Here is a 25306-nt window from a genome sequence, read left to right as displayed (position 1 = left end):
CGCGTTCGCCCGCCATAGCTGTGATGGAGGCCCTTGCTTTGAGATCTTCTTTTTAAGCTAGCCGCGATAAAAACCTATCAGTATCTGGGCTAGACGGAGCGGGTTGGCATTGTGAGAATACCGGGAAGGGATTGGACAGCATGAGTGAGAAATAACTTGAGTTATGTATGCCATGCTTGCCGAGTTGGAACCACAGAATAACTGTAATGATAAAATGTCCCGATTTGACACTTTTGTCAGCGCATCTGTCACAAATTAGCGTGCCTCTAGGAATGGGATAGTCCACCAGAACATGGTAGGCCGATCACTGAAGCACAGTTTCCACATGGTTAGGAATGGTATTCCACCAGAACCTGGTAGGCTGATCACTGAAGCACAGTTTCCTACCACTGAAGCACAGTTTCCACATGGCTAGGAATGGTATTCCACCAGAATCTGGTAGGCCGATCACTGAAGCACAGTTTCCACATGACTAGGAATGGTATTCCACTAGAACCTGGTAGGCCAATCACTGAAGCCCAGTTTCCACATGGCTATGAATGATATTCCACCAGAACCTGGTCGGCAGATCACTGAAGCACAGTTTCCACATGGCTAGTAATGGTATTTCCCCAGAAACTGGTAGGCTGATACCCTGAAGCACAGTTTCCACACGACTAGGAATGGTATTCCACCAGAACCTGGCAGGCCGATCACTGAAGCACAGTTTCCACACGACTAGGAATGGTATTCCACCAGGACCTGGCAGGGCGATCAATGAAGCACAGTTTCCACACGACTAGGAATGGTATTCCACCAGAACCTGGTAGGCCGATCACTGGTAGCATAGTGTCCACACGAATAGGAATGGTATTCCACCAGAACCTGGTAGGCCGATCACTGAAACACAGTTTCCACATGACTAGGAATGGTATTCCACCAGAACCTGGTAGGCCGATCACTGAAGCACAGTTTCCACACGACTAGGAATGGTATTCCACCAGAACCTGATAGGCCGATCACTGAAGCACAGTTTCCACACGACTAGGAATGGTATTCTGGTAGGCCGATCACTGAAGCACAGGTTCCACACGACTAGGAATGGTATTCCACCAGAACCCGGTAGTCTGACCACTGAAGCACAGTTTCCACATGACTAGGAATGGTATTCCACCAGAACCTGGTAGGCCGTTCACTGAAGCACAGTTTCCACATGACTAGGAATGGTATTCCACCAGAGCCTGGTAGGCCGATCACTGAACCACAGATTCCACATGGCTAGGAATGGTATTCCACCAGAACCTGGTAGGCCGATCACTGAAGCACAGTTTCCACATGACTAGGAATGGTATTCCACCAGAACCTGGTAGGCCGATCACTGAAGCACAGTTTCCACACGACTAGGAATGGTATTCCACCAGAACCTGGTAGGCCGATCACTGAAGCACATTTTCCACACGACTAGGAATGGTATTCCACCAGAACCTGGTAGGCTGATCACTGAAGCACAGTTTCCACACGACTAGGAATGGTATTCTGATAGGCTGATCACTGAAGCACAGGTTCCACACGACTAGGAATGGTATTCCACCAGAACCTGGTAGTCTGACCACTGAAGCACAGTTTCCACATGACTAGGAATGGTATTCCACCAGAGCCTGGTAGGCCGTTCACTGAAGCACAGTTTCCACATGACTAGGAATGGTATTCCACCAGAGCCTGGTAGGCCGATAACTGAAGCACAGCTTCCACATGTCTAATCTGTATTTTAATCAACGTCAAGGATCAGGACCTAGTTCTCCCGGTGACATACTTAGGTGACTGGACCACATGTTCTATAGCGAGCTTTGGGGATATAATGTTTCTACACCCTTGCAAAAATGCTGGATAAGAAAGATGAGCCATAGGGAGAGAAGGTGATTTGTCGGCTAAACGTCACTGAATGTTCTCAAAGAGGGAAGCCACCATTGGAAGGGGAGTGCTATTTTTGCCATGCCTGCAATACTCACATGGGATGGGATGGGGGAATGAGAAGGGAACTCGGGAGCTGGCAAAACAGATTAAACCCCAAACTAGCAAGTGGCCTGTGCCATGCCTTGCATGCACCATGCATGAGTAGGGAATTAATGCCAAATGGGGCCAATTTCTGCTGTACTGTATCTCACAAGGGATCTTATAGCACTGAAACTGAGCCAGCCTCACTTGTTAGCATACCTTCAGGCCACCCATGAGTTAGATTATGAACAGAAAACATAGATGGATAAATAAAGTAAATTGCGCCATGTTTCCATATATTTACTGCTCACCGGTCATGATGTAAACAAGGGTTGACGCGCAGCCTCTTGACTCGCTGCAATTTCTCGCATTCACCTCATAGCCATGACTGCGCTTCCATGTCGCAAGCTTAGACAATGCAAATTTTGGCAGCGTCTGTGACTATACCTCATTGCACCCAAAATGGCTTTGGAAAAATCCTAATTGCAATTTGTAATTTTTCATCTCATTTCCAGAATTCCATGGGACACCAAACATCACTCAATTCTCTTTTAGTACCTGTGAGCAGGTTCATTGTATACAGCTTAGCTTCTGTATGTTGCCCGTAACGACTGAATCACAACTTTATACATGTAAACATTTCATTATTTTCCTGGGATTTAGGAAATCTCCTTCCTGGTGCCTTCCTGGTTTGTTTGTTTGTTTGTTTGTTTGTTTATTTATATTGCGCACCAGACCCAAGGGTATTCGGGCGCAAAGGCAGAAAGAGGGTTGTTCAACTTAGGTTACATGTTACAAATAAACAGGGGTACAGCTACGGTTACAATGCTGTAGACATGTAGTGTCAAAAAATCACAGAAGTATGTACAGTGAGTTAACAAGAATGCAGATGTGACAGATAAATAGAGCAGAGCAAATATACAAAATATACATGAGATCCCAAATGACAGTAGGGCGAAGTTAGGCATCATGATCTTTTAGCCACTGGATCAGATTAGATCTGAATTGCTGGTAAGGGAGATCTTCCCTTAGAGCAGTTGGAAGGGAGTTCCACAGTTGTGCCGCTTTAACAGCAAAGCTACTCACGCCAGATTTAGTAAGTTTGAATCTGGGTATTAACAGAAGGTTAGAGTTAGCTTTTCGTAAGAGGCGAGAGGCTGTTTGTCTGGTGAATCTGTCTATAAGGTATTGCGGGGCTGCATGGTTGAGGCATTTGTGTGTAAGGGAGGCTGTTTTGAGGATGATTTTGTCTTTAGTGGAGAGCCAGTTGGTAGATCTCCTAAGGTCTGATATGTGGGCATTTTTAGGGAAGTTTAGGGCGGCTCTCAGGGCATTATTTTGAAGTGTCTGAATTTTGGAGGTGATGTATTTGTTACTGCCTATGTAGAGGGTGTTGCAGTAATCTAGTTTCGACAGGATTAATGCCCTTGCTAGAATGAGGCAATTATTAGGTGAGAGGAAGGGCTTGGCTGCTCTAATTAGCTTGCAGGTGTAGGAGGTGGCTGAAGCCATGGAATTCACTTGTTTACCAAAGGTAAGCGTGGAGTCTATATAAAACCGAGGGTTTTAACTACTTTGGCTACAGTAATGATGTTATTGTCAATTATGAAGGAGTCATAGTTGGGGCCCAGTTTTTTGATGTTGGAAGAAGTGCCTAGAATGAGGAGTTCAGTTTTGTCATCATTCAGGCATAGACCGTGGGCGGCCATCCATGCCTGGATGATGAGGTAGACTCTATTCACAAAGGCCAAATCCTTGTCATAATCTCCCGTCAACGGGATGAGGATCTGTGTATCGTCTGCATAGTTGGTGTAGGTGATACCAAGACCGTCTAGATCATCGAAAAGGGGCTTTATGAAGATATTGTAGAGGGTGGGAGATACACAGGATCCTTGGGGTACGCCGCAAGTAATGGGTGCGGGGTCAGCAGCTGCTAGAGGAGAGAAGATTCCATTGTCCTGTTATCTAAGAAATACTTGATCCATGCGACTGCTTCCTGGGAGAAGCAGGCTGCCGTGATCAGATGATTGCGTAGTATTGCATGATCTACCAGATCGAATGCGGCAGAGAGGTCAAGGAGTAGTAAGAGTGAAGTCGTGCCTTTATCTCTTAGTGTGTCTATTTGTGCCTTAAGGTCTAGGAGTGCAGTCTCGGTGCCATGCTGTGGTCTGAAGCCGGACTGTCAGACTCCTAGGAGGTGGTTTAGTTTGAGGTCGTGCTAAATTTGTTGGTAAGCTACTTTGTCTAGGATTTTCAGTAGGAACGGCACAGTGGTTATGGCGCGGTAATTGGTTGGGATGGAGGGGTACAAGGTTTGCTTTTTGAGGAGGGGTTGGACCCAGGAATGTTTCAGGTTGCTGGGTATGTTACCTGATGTGAAAGAGGCATTTATAAGTTTAGTAATGAAGGGTGAGAGTTCACGGGCGGCGTCTTTTATGATTTGGGCTGGACATGGGTCGCCCTGGCAATTAGAGGGTTTGAGGGTGAGGATGACTTTCTCGACTTCTTTGGTGGAGACTTTGCGAAAGTAGAAGGGGGGTGTCCAGAGGTTTTAGAGTCGGTAAAGGGTTAGTGGTAGCCTTGGAGGGGGGGCCTATGTTAACAGTGTTTGGGGCAGTTATGGATGCTTTTTTGTTGTTGATCTTTGCCTGAAGCATTGTTATTTTGTTGGCAAGGGCATTTTGGATGCCTGTGCACCAGTTCTTGTCCTTGAGGCAGGAGTCGGGCGCTTGGGTGGGGGATTCTACTTCCTTCAGGATGGCGAACAATTCTTTTGTGTTGGATTTGGCTTGAATGATACGGGTGTTGTAGGAGGTTTGTTTCGCTAAGATGATTTCTTTTTTGTAGAGGGTGGCTAATTTCTTCAGGTTGTTTTTGTTGGTGTCTGAGGGGTCTGATCTCCAGGTTTTTTCCCTTAGGTGTTTCTTTTGTCTGATGTCTTTCAGTAAGGGTGTGAACCAGGTATTTAGGTGTTGGCGGGGTTTGCTCTTCCTAATTTTCAGTGGTGCGATAGTGTCCAGAGAGGCGAGCATCAGTTCATTGGATTTTCTCACCATGGAGGCTGGGTCAGACTGATCTGAAATGGAATTTCAGGTGAGGAGAATGAGGGGGATAAGATTATCAGGGGTAATATTTTTTTTGTTTCTAGTAGGTGCAGTGGGGGCTAGGGTACTGTTGTTCATAGGTGTGGTGGCTTCTAAGGTAAAGGATACCATGTAGTGGTCGGACCATAGCTGAGGCCTTATAGAGGTTATAGTAGTTGGGCAGTTATGTTCGGCAATCCAGTCGAGGGTCCTTCCTTTGATATGTGTGGGATCTGTGACCTTTTGGGAGAATCCTAGTTCCTCCAGGGTGTTGTTAATTTGTATGGCATTGGGATCACATGTGTCATTGAATCCAAGGTTGAAGTCGCCTAGGATGAGGCTTTGAGTGGAGTTTTTTAAATTGTCAGATAATAGGTTTGTGATTTTTTCCTCAAAGGAGCCTATGGGGCCTGGTGGTCGATAAATCAGGTGGATAACGATGGTTTGATTGTTGGCAATGGTGAGTTTAGCTGTGAGGGATTCGCAGGAATTGGTTTTATAGGGTGAGGAGAGTCTTAGGGTTAGGTTGTTTTTGACAATTATAGCCAGGCCGCCACCTCTAGACGTGGTGCGATCCATGCGTATAAGAGTGTAATTGTCTGGGATAGCTAACATAATGGCTGGTCCTGCTGCGGGATGGAGCCAGGATTCCGTGATGGCCAAGAAATCCCAGTTCTCATTTTGGATTGTGTCTGCTATTTCGGTGGCATGGGCTACCATAGAGCGGGCGTTTAATAAGGCACCTTTTATTCCAGGTAGGACGGGTGGGGCAGAAGGCAGTTGGGCTTTGTGTTGGCATTTAGGGGAGGAGGAATCTCTAAAGATTTGACTGTTGAGTTGTAGTCGATGTTGGCCGGTGTTGGTTATGTGTAGTGGATTGTTGGTGGTAAGCAGGGTGTGCTTGTTGTGATTAGAGCCGGGTTGGGCATTGGCTAAAGGGTCATAAATTCTTGGGAGTCTAGCGCGGAGTCTAAGGTTACGCTGTTGGAGGCTGCATGGTTTAATGGCCATGTTGGTTTGCTCCGAGGGTACATTACCATGATGTAGCTGATTCTGTGGTTGAACAAGGTTCATGTTGTGAAGGGTGGTCATCCAATTGTGGCCAATGATGGTCAAGTGGAGGATGGTTCTGAGTAGAACTGTGTAGAGTAGTGGTAGATACATAATAGCGGGCTAGTGTAGGTCAAGGAACCTAAGCGCACATTACTAAAACAGGCACGCTAGATGCTAGTTTGCAGGGTGCAGGAAGCAGGTGAGAATAGGTGGGCTGGATGCTAGTGGGCAGATACAGGCACTTGCAAGCCAGTTACTAAAATAGGCATGGGTGAGTGTGATAGCAAGTACATATGCGATTGAGCAAATGGGGTTCGCCTGGATTCAGAGTTTGCGCAATGGTTAGGGATGCATGTGAAAGCAGATGCAGTTGAGCAGGGGGTTCACCTATGTTTAGAATTTACGCTAAGCTAGAGGAGGCATATGCAAACAGGGTTCACCTAGATTCAGAATTCAAATTAGGGCAAAAATGCATGTGCAAACAGGGTTCACCTAGATTCAGAATTCAAATTAGGGCAAAAATGCATGTGCAAACAGGGTTGACCTCGATTCAGAATTCAAATTAGGGCAAAAATGCATGTGCAAACAGGGTTCACCTTTTAAACAGTTCCTTGCAGCAATGTGAGTAACAATCTGACAGAATAAACAGCACAACAATGGTTGCAATGAAGGTTTGACCAAAACACTGGTGATCTGCTTACCCTAATATGTGAGTATGCAAGAACAAGATGTTACAAGTGGGTCCCCGGAGGAGCAGGGGCTCTGGCACTCGGCACTTTCCAGCTCCTGACAGGCTCACGACAGGAGGAAGCCTTAGGCAGTGTGCCTTTGATGGTGGGCCGGCTTAAGGGCCTGTCGGCTTGCTATTGGCCAGGAAATAGGGACTCCAGGCCAATCTGGATGCAGATCTGAGCCTGGTGTGTTTCCTCGAGTGGAAACTACTGACAAAGGTTGCGGGCGGCCATTTTTAAATGGCTATAGTCCTTGTGGTAGTCAATGGCTGCAACGGTTGCCGCTCTTTTTCCTCACTTAGCAAGCCCCACCCACCTGGTGCCTTCCTGGTTGCTGCTCTTAAACCCTACTTAAGGATCCCTGCAGCCTCTTTTCCTTTGCAGATGGGGAGCAGATGCAAGTAGATCTTGGTCACCTGGCCTAAGCCCCACCCACCTGGTGCCTTCCTGCTTGCTTCTCTTTTTCCCTACTTAAGGAGCCCTCTAGCCTCTTTTCCTTTGCAGATGGGGAGCAGGTGCAAGTGGATCTAGGTCACCTGGCCTAAGCCCCACGCACCTGGTTCCACTTGGTTGCCACTCTTTTTCCCCACTTGGCAAGCCCAGCCCACCTGGTGCCTTCGGTTGTGCTTTTTCCCTACTCAAGGAGCCCTCCAGCTTCTTTTTCTTTGCAGATGGGGAGCAGGTGCAAGTGCATCTAGGTCACCTGGCCTAAGCCCCGCCCACCTGGTGCCTTCCTGTTTGCTGCTTTTCTTCCCTACTTAAGGAGCCCTCCAGCCTCTTTTCCTTTGCCGATGGGGAGCAGGTGCAAGTAGATCTCGATCACCTGGCCTATGCCCCGCCTACCTGGTGCGTGCATTCCAGGTTGCCGCTCTTTATCCCTACTTATGGAGCCCTCCAGCATCTTTTCCTTTGCAGATGGGGAGCAGGTGCAGGTAGATCTTGATCACCTGGCCTATGCCCCACCTACCTGGTGCGTTCCAGGTTGCCGCTCTTTATCCCTACTTATGGAGCCCTCCAGCATCTTTTCCTTTGCAGATGGGGAGCAGGTGCAGGTAGATCTTGATCACCTGGCCTATGCCCCACCTACCTGGTGCGTTCCAGGTTGCCGCTCTTTATCCCTACGTATGGAGCCCTCCAGCCTCTTTTCCATTGCAGATGGGGAGCAGGTGTAAGTGGATCTTGGTCACCTGGCCTAATCCCCGCCCAACTGGTGCCTTCCGGGATGCCACTCTTTTTCCCCACTTAGCAAGCCCCGCCCACCTGGTGCCTTCCAGGTTGCTGCTCTTTTTCCCTATTTAAGGAACCCTACAGCCTCTTTTCCTTTGCAGATGGGGAGAAGGTGCAAGTGGATCTAGGTCACCTGGCCTAAGCCCTTCCCACCTGGTGCCTTCCTGGTTGCCGCTCTTCTTCCCCACTTAGCAAGCCCGCCTACCTGGTGCCTTCCTGGTTGCCGCTATTTTGCTCTACTTAAGAAGCCCTCCAGCCTCTTTTCCTTTGCAGATGGGGAGCAGGTGCAGGTGCAGGTGGATCTAGGTCATCTGGCGTAAGCCCCACCCACTTGGTGCCTTCCTGGTTGCCACTCTTTTTACCTACTTAAGGAGTCCTCCAGCCTCTTTTCCATTGCAGATGGGGAGCAGGTGTAAGTAGAACTTGGTCACCTGGCCTAAGCCCCGCCCACCTGGTACCTTCCGGGATGCCACTCTTTTTCCCCACTTAGCAAGCCCCACCCACCTGGTGCCTTCCAGGTTGCTGCTCTTTTTCCCTACTTAAGGAGCCCTACAGCATCTTTTCCTTTGCAGATGGGGAGAAGGTGCAAGTGGATCTAGGTTACCTGGCCTAAGCACCACCCACCTTTTTAGTCCTGCCTCTTCCTTCCTGTTCCTAACTCTTAGATAGAGCGAGTATCTCGTCCGGGCGTCTGAAGCGAAGTGCAGACAGAGAAAAGGTTAATTCCTGTTTGGGACCTGTTTGGACCAGGAGGATCCAGGGCTCGAACCCCTGCTCAGACAGCAGGTAAGCAAGCACCAACATGTGCTTCCTCCTTTGTCCCCACAGGCCATCCCCACCCCTCTGGTCCCCCCATGATGTTCCCTTGTGCTCCCACATTCCCGCACACATATGTTGCCTGTTTTGCTTGATTCTTCTACCCTGCCCCCCCCAGCCTACTTCTACAGGAGTCTGCCCTGATACATTCTGCTTTCACCATCACTGTCTTGTGGCCAATGCTGGATTTGAATTTTATGGACTTCATTAATTCACGGTGCATTACCCTTTTTATTGGTGGCCCCGAATCATGCTCTTCCCATCTTCATCTTGTATCCAGGCTTGCAACTTTATGTGTGACTACTGACTTCTGCAATTGTATTTGTTCTCCCCTCATGCTTCTCCACTCTTTTTGACTGCTTACTCTCTGTTCTATCCTCCTCTCCCTTTCTCCCTTTTCTTATCTCCTCCCCTCCTCCCCTTACTTTCCTCTATGCACTTTCTCTAACAGAATTGTCCCTGGATCTAGTATGATAGCAACCTCGTCTGCCTCCTCCCCTCTCCCCTTGCTTGTTGTCCCTCCCCCCTTCAGCACTATCTGAAATGTCGTCAGGCCTAGTATGATAGTCGCTTGTTTTGTTCCTCCCTTCCTTTCTGCAACCCTCTCCCTCACCTTTTGTTTTCTCCGGCTCTACCAGAAATGTCATCAGTCCTAGTACGGTAGTTAATTTCACATCCTTACTGTTAATGGCCTGTAAGAATGTCACTGTATTTTCCCTTGTTCCCTCCCTTGCCTTGAAGTGCTTTGAAACACATTTTGTATATGACGCTATATATAAACTATCATATCATATGATAACCCGCGCCTCAATACCATGAGAAGAGACTAGACTATCAGATCTTGTGTATGAGAATCCTTTCCGAACATTAGCACCGTTGGCAAGGGAGCCAGCCAGTCAGGAGTCACCTGATGGCTGGTTGCCCACCTACCATCTATCGCCCCACCAACCCAGCATTTTCTTTTTACAGCCCCTCCCCCATTCCCCATTCCCCACTTACTTGATTTTTGCAGCAGTGGGTCCCACCACCGCAGCCCTTGCAGCTTCGGTCCCCGCTCCGTTTGATCACCATGGAAATGGAATATGGGCTCCATACGAACCCTGACTTCCTATTCCACGGTGACCATGTTTGTATAATATGTTCCCTCTATGAACAGGACACCGAAGGTGTCCCGCTCAAGGAAAGAAAATACTGAACATTAAAAAAAATAAAAACATTAGCACCCGCTGGGCTCAAGCTCTTAACTTGGATGGCAGCCCGTTACCTAAAGAGTTGGCCTACCACCTCAGGGCATAGCATAGCCTCAATATGAACACATAACTGTATTCCAGAGCTCTGAGAGGAGATTCCTGTAAGATAGTGAGCAACAGGCCCGCAATAAGACTGTGACATTAGTCACCAAAATGTCCTGTGCTATGATGGTATGGCTTGTTTTCTGTATAGGCCTAGAACTGAATAATAGGTTGTATTTAAATGTGTCCTTTGTTTATTTTTTTACACTATTGTTTTTCCTGGTTCTCCCTAGGTCCAATTTTGATCAGCCTTTGCCCTCTGGTTGGGGGTTTTGAAATGGCAGATTTTTAACCTGCCTTTTCTGACTCCAGAGTGCAGAAGTAAAAAACGCTGTCTGAGAGCAAAGTGTGGTAAATTCCATTACATTTGGCTAATAGTGATAGTATAGACTTATTGACCGAGGGAGGGATCATTATTACAACATTATGGGCCTGATTTACAGAAGGTTTTATGCAGCGCAAATGCACTTTGTGCCAAAAAAGTGCACTTTGTGCCATGCAAAACTATATCCTCCGATTTACAGATCCAACTTTGCGCTGGTCCCTGGCACATTGCACAATGTTCGCGCACATTGCACGAGGTGTGAGTGAATGGCTAGTGAAAAGTAGAAGAAGGGGCGGAATATGCAAACGTCCTCATTAAAGTAGGGAAATGAGGAATAACATGGGCGTGGGGAGGGAGGCACTGTGCTAATATACAAACACGCCCCATTAAGTGCAAACAGACTTGTATTGACAGATTAAGTTGTGCATCTGTGTCGACTGTAAATGACTCTAATTTTACCACCACTTGTGACCTGCCACAAAGTAGGACTGTGTCATGAAATCCTAAATTTAAAAAAAACGCCATGCAATCCTAAATTCATAAAACACTTATCAATCAAAGAGAAATGTTGCGAACATGCCCATTCCTGCATTGCTCGCATATGTACTGCTTCATGGAAGGAGGAGGAGGGACATAATCTACTATACATGCACAACGATATTGATATGATAGGTTATTTATGACGCTCTTAATATCCAGAGGTTTCCAAGCGCAGATCCAGGGATTGAACCTGTGGTGCTCTGTGCTGTCTCGCTTACAAGGCGAGCATGTTACCCCTGAGCTATTCTCCCACCCCATTTTGGCATGCCTGATGAGGAAGTATATGGTGCATAGAGCTTCACCTCCATGTCATCCTTGAATTGGTCAGGAAGACGGAGAATGACCTGCTGTCCCCAGCCATGTTCTCACAGCTAATACCACCCTTGGTGAAAGTCCTAACTGCCCTTCATTTCCTGGGGACTGGCACATTCCAACGGACAGCAGTCATTGTCAGAGGTATTTCACAGCCTACACAATCATGCTGCCTCAAACAGGTCCTAAGCCGCATCATAGCACGTGTGCACAGCCACATAGACATGCCATGCAACGTGCAAGCAAGGCAAAGAGTGGCTTAAGAATTCTATGCAGTGGTCCAGTTCCCACGGGTACTTGGGGCAATTGATTGCACACATGTTGCACTACAGCCCCCACAAGCCACAGAACATATATATCAGAACAAAAAAAAAAATTTGCATTCACTGAACGTACAGGCCATCTATGATGCTAAGGGTCACATCATGCATGTGAACGCAAACTACCCTGGATGCACCCACTATAGCTACACATTACGCTATTCCCCAATCTACCAGGCACTGGCATCGGGAACATTCAGCAACAAGTGGCTCATTGGTGAGTATCAGTCAGTACACACCCCAAAACACACTGACTGGGGGTCACATCCAATACAAGCCACTATAGAATCACATACCATAACAATATTCGATAATCTTTATTTTCAGGGGACAGCGCTTGCCCGCTATCACCATTCCTGATGATGCCTATTGGAAATCCCACCACACCAGCAGAGGCCCGCTACAATGCAGCCCACATATTCACCAAAGGCGTAGTCGTGTGCACATCTGGAGTGCTGAAATCACGGTTCCGCTGCCTGGACCAATCAGGTGGAGTACTGTTGTATGCACCAGCTATGTCATGGAAAATCCTATTGGCATGCTGCATCTTGCAGAATGCAGCCACATGTCGTGGCATACCAATAGAGGGGCATGAGAGGTTGCGGCCGCAGCCATAGGCAGTACCCAGACCATTAGCAGGCCAAAGGGTGAGGGGCCAGCACAGATGCAATCAGCTCATCCAGACATACTTCACATGAATAACATCCAGTGTGAAAGTCACATTATATCCACAACCTTGATGTCCTTCGATGATGAAACAGGGCAAGTACAGTTGGGCCATAAACAACAACCTGAGAATGGCAGTCTCAAAAAACACACATTTTCTCCATCTACATTCTACACATGAACACCTGAAAACATGGGTAGAGTCCTTAGTATTACATATTGCATTCCCCAAGTCACTTACCCAAGCATAGAAATACAGATAACAGGGTCACTGGGCTACATAGATCAACCAATAGAGTAACATGGGCATGACCCATTAAACATTGTCAAACAAAGAGCATGACTGTCTCCCTGATAATAAGCATGTACCATTTAAATGCTACTGAAAGTGGGCCCCCTCCCTGGTGAAAGGGCCACAGTGTTGGGCGGGGTGAGATTTGCAGGGGCTCCAGCACAACAATGCATGCGCAGCGGGTGCCCTGGTGGGGGTGGCCCTGCTCCCCATCATACTGGGTGGCAGGGGAGTTCATCAACAAGGTCATGTGAGTCTGCTGCTCAAGGATCAGTGGCCTGGGCTCGGTGCTGTGGTATTTTTCCCCACCAGTGAGGGCTGTGGCACCTGAGAACCAGAGCTGGGATAGGGGCGATTTGCCACCCTGCATCATAGGATGGAGCCCACAGGGCTGGGTTCTTGTGGGGTGCAGACCCAGGACATAACTTCCTGTCTTGTGGAGCCCTGTCCAGGACCCAGGTGCCACCATGACTGCCTCCACCACGGCTGTGCATCCAGCTGCTGGGCTTAGTTGAGATTCACATTCCACTCTGGCGCTTTGGTGCCATTTGGTGGAGGCCTGGTGTTCAGGGCTGACAACCCAGTGTCCCGGTCCAGCTCACATAGCCCTGCCAGCTTTTCCACTAGGACTCCTGCCAGAGCCCAGGTCCCACATGGCCCACAGCTTCAAGCCTCACTTCAGCCTCGCTCTGGGCTCAGACCATTTGGTAACGCCTGCACTGGGGGCCTCCAGGCCACCTTGGGGGGTGGTTGGTTTACTGCCTTCCTGGTGCACATGTACAGGTGCAGGGGGGCATCCAACAGCTGCACCACGCAGGTGCTAACTTAGATGGACACTTACCCTCCACCGTTATGCCTCCACAGAGTAGGGGCCGAAGGTGACAGGCCAAAGACAAATATATGTGTTAGCCATATATCCTATGTTTCAATTTGCGGGATGCGAGGGTGCAGAGTCAAGAGGTTTTGGGGTGCTATTTGTGGGTGCTTGTACTTTGTGGGGGATGTGTGAGTGCGGTGCTATGTGTGTGGGTTGTAGATTGGTGACTGCAGGGAATAGGAATAGTGGGCGTAGGTGCAATTTGCATTTGGGGGTGCAGATTAGTGGCTGTACAGGGAGTAGGAATAGTGGGTGTAGGTGCAATTTGCATTTGGCAGGCACAGATTTGTAACACTACTGGGACTGTGAATGGTTGTAATATGTGCAAGTGTGCTGTAGCACCTTGAAGCATGTGTTGTGCTAGATGGAATTACTATGCAAAATACTTTGGACCCAATAACCGGACAGACTCAAAGGAGATGGTAAAATATTGCTTTAATCTCAAGAAGTAAAGCATGAAGAATATACACTCATCAACTCGACTCGTGCACAGACTATGGACCTCATTCCGAGTGCGGCGGTAAGAGGTTACCGGCGCCTGTAAGGATGCCGGTGCCGTTAACCCCTTATCGCCGCATTCCATGGTCCTTAGCGGGAGCCGCTAAATGACCAGGGAGCTAATAACGGACCCGTTATTAACGGGCCCACTATTAGCTCCCTCCCCATTCCCATTGAGCCCTATGGGGGGCTCAAATGGGAATGGGGATGGGTAAATTGAATGAGGAATTACCGGGTCCTCCAAAGTTGGAATGGCCCGGTAATTCCTCATTCAAGGAACCCGGTCCCGGACCCGAGTTTGGAGGCAGCCATGCCGCAAATAGCAGCCTGGCTGCCTCCAAACTCGTATTGAGGCCCTCAATCATGCATAGTTTATATAATGCTAGATGAGTCCTCTATGGCGTCATCCTACATGGCAAACTTCAAAAACCTATCGAGGGCTGGGATTGGATTAAGGGAACAAGTCTACATATAGAATGCATAAATGTTAATCTCTCATTGGCGGCCCCTTATCTGTAGGACACACCCTGAGCTACTTCTAGTCACGTGGCATAAAGCAATCGTCACAGCAGAGAATATGGCAGTGGATTAATATTCTGCAACATTGTATGAAAAAGTGCTTGGGGGGCTATTCTAATGGGTTGGCAGCCCACATCCAACCTTGGACATTCGGCTTGTTAGCAGCACGTACATAAAAACGAAACCCGTGTGGTTGGAGATACGTCATTTCTTCCTTTGGATCCCAAGTAGGCCATCCTCTTTCATTGGTAGGTCCCTTCTGTTTGAAGGTTGACCTTGCCAGTCTGCACAGTCTCGGGCCATCCGAGGGAGAGTAGGTACACTGCTATCTTAGCTCCAGGCCTAATGAATAGCCCTTGTTTGTGAGCTCTTCATCGTGTGTCTTAAGACCATGAATTTGTCCATATGAACGTTGCTTTTATCCTTATTTGATTCAACTTTTGCTGGGTGCATTTCTTCTTTTGTCATTTAGAGACTAGCTCACTCCATCTCATATTGACTTGTGTGCCCTTTAATCACCCAATATTTGGCATCAGTAAATGTTCGTGTTCCTCCTAATCTTTAGAAAATATGTCCTTGCGCATGGTCTGCTCGTGGACTCCCTTTGTGCTTTTTCTTCATCTCTCGAAATAGCATCCTTTGTTCAACATCAATGTACTCCTCTATTTTGCAAGGAAAAGAGTTTCTGTATCGTCTGTTCATGTTTAAGATCCAAGGCTTGTGGTTTTGAGGTAACTGGGTTGATTGACATGAGTCGTCATCCATCTTGTTCTGATTGTAGTCCTAAACATTGAATATATACCTCTTCTAAGCAAGTTTCTATGTATTCTTTCTACCTTGCATTTCAGCGTATTTACAGTTATTGCCCAGAGGGCCACTTAATTCTTCTTTAAAATCATAACTACTGCATCATGTAGTATATGTTCCTATTACTGCTTCAGTTACATCGTTTATTCTTACGTATTTTTGTATCGTTTCAACCTAGGATCATATATCTTCTTTCAGACACTTTTGCTGTCCTAAGACCTTGTTTTAACGTACATTTATGTCGCGCATCATTTTATTCATGGCGGCTTTTCGACAACTCGGCAAGGAACATCCCTCTTGGTAGGTTTCTTCCACTGTTTCAACGTGAGGGTATCTTTTTAATGGCTGTCTGAGTGCATATCGTTTCTCACACAGTCGACGTGGTATGGACATGTCGCATAAACTTGTTCAGGGGTTCCAATTTTAGCTTGTCTGTTATTCCAATATGGTGGGGGTGAGAGGGTGTTGACTAGGGAGAATGCGTCTACTTGCTCCTCTACACAAGTGATGGTGATTTCCTGCAATATTGGATTATTTTTGATGCATCTATTGACACGGTTCACATTGCGTGCAAAACAGTCTATTTCAGTGGGTCCTTGGTTTGCACTGGAGGCGTGTTGTGGGCGTGTCTGGTGCAAACCTGGTTTCTTTGCACTATAGGTCCCTGCTTGCACTTTTTTCTGTATATTGCCTACTCGCGCATTGCATTTGCACCACGCAATCTTAGCGCACCCGCAAACACATTTGTCTGAACTTAGAGAGCTTTTTTCTGTAAATCAGGCCCAATGACTCACCACCAAGTTATGGTCCGAGGCAAAACTGAGGGCCGTAAATTGGAGAAGGGTCATTATCCCAGGCGATAGAGACCCCTCTGAGGTCTATGAGGCTGTTAACACATGGTGGCAGTAGCAGCATTTTAATTTAATAGTAAAGTAAATAGACAAACAGGGTTAGTAAATTAAATGTGGTTTTATTTTTTAGTATTTAAGTAACATTTGAGTCTTCATGAAATAAACATTTTAATTCCAAACGTGCATTAGGTGTTATGTAGGCTTCCCCCTAAGCATTCGCTTAGATGAGCTGAATTGGATGTTGCACCCCCCCATCCCCCACCTGCCTAATTCTAGTCAAACCCCAATATTCCTAGCCTGGTCTGAGATTCCCCTTCATCCGGGCTACATAATGAATGACTAGTTACCCTCTGGGCGCTTTGACTTGACAGAAGGTGGTTGCTCACGAAGTTCTGAAAAGCCGCTCCATGGGGGTTTATGCTGAATGCGGCTTCTCTTTCTGTGGGCTTGACCCACCTGGATGTTGGGGTGGTGTGGCGGCACAAAGTTAGTAGCAGGGTTGGGGAGGTGGCACAAACTTGCCGACAGGTGGATTTGACCGGGAGTAACCATTGTATTATAAGTAAACCTTCCCAAATATGTCCCATAAAATATATGGAAGCACTTTGTTAGGGGAGCAGAATATGCGATTTTGTGCATCGGAAGAAGATCTAGAATACAAATGAGTCTGTCACCCTGATAGTGACAGCTTTTTGATCATTACTATATCTGAAGTTACTGTAAAAAGTCAAAAGAAAAGAAGAACACCCACACATGCGAACCTTCAGGGAACTCTGCATTGACCTGATATTGACAAGAAATGACACCAGGAATCGAACCTGTGTGGCTCTGTGTAGTTTTGCTCCCAAAGCGAGCACGTTGCCGCTGACCTATCCTCCCAAAGACTGATTTGCATTGGAAGCCTGGGGAAAACAGCTACTGCAAGCAGAGTGTCGAAAGCAAGCAGTGCCACAAATGTGGGACAACCTTACAACATTGCATTATGAAAAACGACGTATTGCACAGGAGAGGAAAGTCGCCATTGCCACCCACAGTAGCAGGCAGAAAGGGACAGGAAATGTGCTGGGACCTTTCTTCCCACCGTCCCCCACCAACACTCAGAACAAGCCAGACTTGACCACAGCCAGCTAAAGCCTTATATCACTAGCACGCATAAACAGAATTCCACAAAAAAGAATACGGATAAAACAAGTAAATATAGCGTTTACTGAAAATACCGAACAAATAATCACCTGACTTTCATACTGAGTAAAAGTGAAAAGGTAAACGTCTGGCCACGAGCATTTTAGATCAGCACTGGTTGGAGAAGGGTTGGAAGGATAGGGAAGCAAGGATGTCCTCCCATTTCTAGTTTGGTCAATAAGCCAAAACGATTGCATTAGAGTACAGATAGGGAACAAGTGCATATGAGGAGGGACACACATCCTGTAGGTGTTGCTTGGTTATGTGTCCACCCATTGCCTACCCATGGCCATGCTAATCCCTACGGCCATTCCCACTCAGTTCTTTCCCCTTCCCGCCCAGAGCACTTCCTCGTGGGAACTCTTTGAGCTTCTTTTAATCAAGCGGTATCATTAAACGCTGCTCTCAAGTGCCTGCCAGCGTTGTTTCAAAGCAGACTTCTGAGAGTTAATGGGCCTCATTACAGTTTTGTCAGTATCCCACCGGTAATTCCTGCACGATACCAGCAAAAATGCCCTACTGTTATCGGCGCCTGAAATCCTGGTATTACCAGGCTATTCCAGGTGCCGGCAACGGCGGGAAACCCCATTCCATTTAGTCTGACACAGAGTGTCAGAAGAGAAATACTCTTCTCCGACCACTCAGCTAACAAACTCACAAACAAATACACCAATAGCACACAAAGACACACACCTTCTCCCCAGTCCCCTACCAACAAAAATCACACAGCATACACACAGGCACACAAACACTTGCCTCATAACCTTCTTCGCCTGCCCGTCCCGGCCTGCCAGCCCCTGCGTGCACTCGTATGCGGGAGGGGCGTGACCGTTAAGATTTAGAAATACTGCTATGAGTGTTATCAGAACTATTTTTCTAAATAAGCCTTTTTTATTTTCGTGAACAATGAAATACGGCCTCTTACGCATACATTATAGCAATAGCACGTTTCGGTTAATATGGTAATATTATCCCAAGAGGCTATATCATGCCTTCTTCTGGGCGACTGCTTTTAACATAGCCATCGTAGAGAGGTCTTTAGTTTACACCTTGTTTGGTGGTTATGCAAACACCTTTTTATAAACAGAAAATGCATGCGATTATTACGACCTGTTGACGTATTGGGCATACCAGTGACTAAGTGACACATGTCTATTGACACATTGGCCTTGCCACAGACAAAGTGAAACAATAAAGATGTATAAATGTGGCATATGCAGAGTTTTTGATAACAAATTGAATAAATAATCCTTAAGTCTGTTTCCCATTTAATGCACTGATGATAAAACCTAAAACATAGATATATATCACAGTAAGTCACAGTTGGTTAAGTCAGGCAGGATGACCAACTGTTAATAGGCTACTCAGACATGAATTAGGGTTGGCTGTCAGACTATTTCACGATGGATAATCTTGTGAATTTCAGAACGCTATTCATTAGCCAGCAAGGACCTGCTTGAGGGATTAAGGACACATACCACCCAAGGATTTGCTACTTCCTCTGCACTTGAAAGAAGGCTACTCGTGGAGGATGTCTAAAAAGCGGCCAGTTGGTCATCTTTACACACCTTCTGTCAACATTATTGCCTAGACTTTATGCCTGGTTAGGAGGCCAAATTTAGCAAAGCTCTACTTCAAAGCATTAATAAATAAAATATTCTCAGCACCCAGCTCCTTATGCTGACTGCTTTGGTAGTGTATCAAAGATGAGGAATACGTGGGAGGAACATCCAGTTGAAAGAACATTACCAGGTGTAAGTGATTTGTTCTACTGATGTATTGTACAGAAATGTGTATGACAATAAGTTAAGCCCAGGGCATAAGGTAGTAGTGGAGAAGTGGCAGCGAGTCAACTTACACCAATATGATGATCTGCTGGACAATAGCAGTTCCCTCAGTATGCTCTTGAGTTTACTTATTGCATACACCTTTTTGTATCAAACGTTGTCTGAGCCTTGAAAAAGCACCACCAAGAGTACAAAAGGCATGTTGGCACAATAGGTGTCAGCAGGGGAAACAGGCAGCTACCCACTAACAACAAACCTGGCCTAAACTGTCACCTATCCCCTCAGTCACACATATAACCAAAATCAACCCGCTGTCCCCCATTGCCTGGCATCCACCAAACACAAAGCCCAAGAAACAGGACAAGAATGTACCCAGTTAGTACACCAGTCACCGCAGTGGCAAACCCTGCCTATTCTCCAAGCAGCAGCCAATGTGCTCCTCACTTCCACCACTACCCATCTAAGTGGTTTTAAATGCATAATTCCAACCGGGACCAACAGAAGCCGCTCACGACAGTGTCCAGACGTACCAAACAATGACGTCTGCCAGTGTCAGACGGGGAAGCAGGGAACAGGCAGCAGTCAACCAGCAGCGACAGAAAAAGTAAGTGTGGGGTGGATAGGGGGTAGAGCAATTACTGTGCCCTCAAAAACTGTCACATCTCTCTCAAACCTTATTATCCCCACCACCAAATAGCTGGGAACGTGCATGTACTCACTTATATTTTGCAACTGTTGCCCCACATAGAATCACTGAGCTGTGAACTGTGTTGCCAAGCCATGCCTCACATCAAGAGAACTATTAGCAAGGAATATCTCACAACTAGTTAGACTTTACTCTGTGCTTGCTAGTGCAGATAAAATTGTATATATCAGCCGGCACCATATCTAGACAGAGTTGTGACGCACTAGTTCCAGAGGCAACAAGTGAATATGTAGAGTTCAAACCCAAGAGCACCTTCTGTGCACCTGTGCATGTACCGGCTATAGACATTTTTGAAAAGATGGTCATGAAAGATGTATCACAAATTCAGTTTAAAATCCTAAGAGATATAATCTGAACAGAGGGGAGCTTTCTCGGATTAAAAATATGTTTTCAGACGATTCCATTACCATTAGACCAGCGGATAAGGGTGGCGCGATTGTTATACAAGACACCGAGGATTACCACACCGAATGTTTAAGGCAATTGGCTGATTGTAACACTTATAAGGAGTTAACACTCAATCCTACAATGGAGATCAAGAAGGAATTAGAATCACTTCTTGACGAAGCATTAGAAAACCATTGGATTACAGAAAAAACGAAGTCATATCTTTTTACAGTATTCCCCAAAATGCCACACCTATACATCCTTCCCAAAATACACAAAAGGATGGAGAAACCACCAGGAAGACCAATAGTGGCAGCAACTGAGAGTATACTTCAACCACTAGGGACGTACATTGATTACTTATTGCAACCCATTGTACAAAAAACATCCACCTTTGTTAAGGACACCACACACTTTCTACAAATTTTGAATCAAATTGTATTGGATGAACATGATATTTTGTTCACTATAGAGGTCGTAAGCCTTTACACAAGTATACCTCACGAACAAGGTCAAGAGGCAGTAGAAACCATCCTATTACGAACTGGGAAGATTCTAGCAAATAAGGAGTTTCTAATGATCCTACTGAAATTTATCGCCACACACTCTATTTTCGAGTACGGTCAGAAGCATTACAAACAAATATCCGGGACAGCGATGGGAGCTACCATGGCACCCGCGTATGCCAACAGCTTTATGTATATTTTTGAAAGTAAATACATCCTGGAAAATGCCAGATGGAAGCCTCACTTGAAAACATGGGTGAGGTACATTGACGACATCTTTGGAGTATGGTCTGGAGAAAGAGAAGAATTGGATATGTTTTTGATATACCTGAATGGGATAGATGCACGGTTACAATTCACCCTAGAAGTTGGTGACCCTAACGTACATTATTTAGATGTGCAAACAGTAATCAATGGAAACAGGATAAACACTACACTGTATACAAAGCAAACGGATCAAAACAACCTACTACACCGCATGAGTTTCTCAACGCCGAATCTGTTACGTAATTTACCATTCGGGCAGATGCTGAGAATAAAGCGGATCGGTAGTGACACAGAAGACTGTGAAAGGCAATTGGAACTACTTCAAGAAAGGTTGAAAGTAAGAGGTTATCCTCAAACTGATTTACAAACAGCAAGAGAAAAGACTAGTACACGGACAAGAGAACAACTGCTCACTAAAAGAACCGAACGAAAAAATCCAGATTTGGTGTTTACCACCACATATGCGATACAAAGCAATAAAATCAAAGATATTATCAGGAATAGATGGAGTATACTCACAAGCGATGCACGAACCAAGGATCTGTTTCCCCAACCACCGGTCTTTGCCTACAAGAGAAGCAACAACCTATGCAACATGTTGGTGAATACGAGAGACAAGAACTCTAATAGAAAACCAGACAAACATCCGGGCACGTATCCCTGCATGAGTTGCAGCAATTGCAATAACGTGATCAAAGGCAACTGCATTACGCATCCCAAAACTGGAGCCAAAATCAAGCTTAGGTACCATGCTACTTGTCTATCAGAAAACGTAATATACGCAATTAAGTGCCCATGCGGTATATATTATGTGGGAGAGACATCACGGAAAATAAGAGTGAGGATAAACGAACATAAATCCTGCATTCGAAACAACAACTTGACTTCAGCAGTAGCAAGACATTTTAAAGAAAAAGGGCACTCTGTGACGCAATTGAAATTCGCAGTACTAGAGCTACAATCCACCAGGAAGTGTGACAAGGATATGAAGAAATGGAGGGCTCAACAGGAAGCTTTTTGGATTGACAAACTGGATTCCCTAGCACCGTATGGAATTAATGAAGAGTTTGATTTGAGTTGTTTTTTGTAATTGTATCCATGACTAATTTTTCTTTCATTATGTACATTCACATGACAGATTATGCAGAACCGCATTCTACACAATAATGGAGTAGACCACGTGTCAAATATAGGGTATTTAGATTTGGAATATGCTTGAACCAAATTTATCAGATAAACTAAAGGTTTGAAGCATGATTTGTGACATAAATTAACGTAAAAAGTGTAGACATACACATTGTTAACAGAAGTTGTTTAGAGAAATTAATCACAGTACCGGTCACTATATTTATAGTAATGACATGTTGCATACTTTTATTTAAATATAGAGCGACCTGCAATAGTGGAAAGGTAATCATTAGGCTGCTGTGCTCAATTGTTTTACTGACCGTCTAAGTGATCGAGTCCATTACAACATGGCCGCCGTGTGCACCGGCGGTTCCTCCTTGTTTAACATGATCAAGTTACCATGGTAACTTTTAACAACTGAGCATACAGAGGAACGCGCTCACCCGCGATTCTCTGTAAGTTTCGTGGCACTGTGATTTGACACAAGGTAAGCGAAGTACAACGCTCTGCGTTGTTCTGTAACGCTGAGCCATTAGATAGGCTAAAGATACTCGTTCTTATGTCTTCTATAGGATTTGTGACGAGCACGAGTCTACCACGTATTCACAGACCAGATTAAGCTGAGTGATTACACGACTAGCGAAACAAACGCTGGCATACAAGTTCACTAGGAAACCAGGTCAGTTTAATTTTCTTTGTGCTAGAACGGAAGATAAACACAGATAGCGTTTAATGTAAAGAGTGATTGCTAACTCTTGATTTCCTTTCGTTTTGTTTTTTCTGATCTTGCTTATTGTTTCCAAATCGCTGGGCTGTCTTTACACACTTCCATCGTTAACCGTATGTACTTTTCTTTTGTACTTACATGCTGATATAATGTAATGTCTATGGAATGCTTTATCTAATGATATATATACACACGCGCATTTCTGAACTGTGCTCTTATATGTGAAATATATGGGGTTCTTTTCAATCTGGTGCATAATGGATACACAACATTGGGTCTAAAATGGGGGTTCTCTTTAACTCTTTGGTGATTTTTCAACTTAAATGGGTGTTGCATTGATTTTTACCAGGCCCTGATGAAGGAATTTATTCCGAAATGCATTGGCCACCCGTATAGGCATCTACAGGAATAAGAGACCTAAGATCTCGTGAGAGTTAAGAATAAAATACAGCCACACTTGAAAAGAGATTCTTTTTGTTTGTCTTTTTGAAAGATTACGTACCTGAAGTTTAAAGACTCCACTTACTAGTGGCTATAGGAGTGCAGCCCGCACCGCTGGCTTCACGGCCAAGGTCATTGAACACAGTCTCCCACAGTGCCATTCCACGGAGGCACTCCTCACAGCGGGTTTGCACCCTGAATTTAGTAAAAGTAAGTTGATGATCAAGAAGATCAATCTACCAACAACAGGTAGTGCGCACTCACCTTAGAACAATCCAGAGTTGTGAAGATTAACATTGTGTCACATCTAGACAGAATTGTAATGGTAGCTTGCAACAATCGATTGCATAATTTAGCCTTATCTCGCATCTTACCTGATTGTTGAAAGTTAGCCTGATGGTGTGAGTCATATCTCTGCACTTACACAGACTGCATTAGCCAGGCATTTCATGCTTGAGACAGACTGTATAGTGAAACTTAGTCCTTTTCTCCCACTGTCTAGGTATCTCAAATTTAGGCGTGTTTTCTCATTGAGTGCCATTCTGTGAAACTTCGGCCTTTCTCCCACTGTCTAGGAATCTCAAATCTAGGCGTGTTTTCTCATTGAGTGCCATCTGTGAAATCTAGGCCTTTCTCCATCTCTCTAGGAATCTCAAATCTAGGCGTGGTTTCAATCATCGATCTTGAGAAAGAAACACACAGCTAAAACCCACTAACCCAACTATAAGACCTAAACCATCCGCATACACTTCTCATACAGAAACTCACACAACCACTACTCTGCACAGCAACCCGCATGTACTTCACCAAATTGCACCAACAGACAAACAACACATTACTCACCAAAACAACACACTGAGAAGTCGCACCGACACAGAAACCGCACTTAAACTCAGTGAACGGTGCAGACCGAACTGAAGCTGCTACAGGACATCACAACTCTCACTCTCCTTTTCCCACTACACCCCACCAACCACCCTCATCCTCTCTTTTTCAGATCCGTCAGAGCGCCTGGGGCCCACTCCGGTGCTGACAGTGTGCGGTACAAATACCTTTAACATTAACATTAAAAATAGAATCAAACCTAGACAGAGCAAGACAACCCTTGCAAGACATTCATGTCAGGTGTGATTGACTGTGAATTGTAGCTCTATAGCTCTGATGTCTCCAGGAGGTTGGACAAAATATTTTGCATGTGTGTTGCCAAGTTGCCAGCATGGTCGTGCATGAAGGTGCAACACTTGTGAAGCGCCACGGTCGGCATTGACCTTCCTTCAGACCCGATGGCACTACTCGTGGACATGGTGGGTGAACATGATCCGTGTCAATACTCTTCACTGATAATAAATTGATCACACGTATCTTCATCTTAATCAAGTTTATAATTGCTTGTTTGTGGAATTCCACAGACGCACTGTTGATCAAAGGAAAAGTACACGACGCCATTATGGGAAAGTGTCGTGAATATGTGAGCCTAATTCCTCTCATTCATTCAAAATTGAGGAATTAAAAATGCATTTGATATGATATGGCATTCATAACGCGCCTATATCGAAGTGTTTCAAGTCGCGGCGAGGCGAGGGAGGGGAACCAGAGTGAAGAGAGAGACAACGATCCTACTAGGCCAGGTGACTTTGAGATCGTGCAAGTGCGGGGGAGGGGGAAGGAGAAAAGTGCGGGGGAAAAGAGGGGGCAGTGCAGTACAATGGATAACAGTAAAATAAATAAGACAATAAATGAAAAATAAAAGTGCGGCCAGCTGGTGGCAAGTGCAAGAAACAGCTTTTGTGTGATTTGAAAAGAAAGGCAAAAAACAAGTAGTTAACATTAAGGTGTTTAGTTATCGGGTGCTTTCTGCGACATATTGTGGCTTCGTAATGCAATTTCGGAGGTGTTGCTATTACACAAGTTAAGGGTATTGATCAATGTTGAATTTGGAATTATGCCCCGGTGGGATTTGAAATTGTCAAATTGCACACAGATTGAATTATT

Source organism: Ambystoma mexicanum, chromosome 5q, assembly GCF_040938575.1.
Source record: "Ambystoma mexicanum isolate Mex_15411 chromosome 5q, UKY_AmexF1_1, whole genome shotgun sequence".
Classification (NCBI taxonomy): domain Eukaryota; kingdom Metazoa; phylum Chordata; class Amphibia; order Caudata; family Ambystomatidae; genus Ambystoma; species Ambystoma mexicanum.
This window is presented reverse-complemented; position numbering follows the sequence as displayed.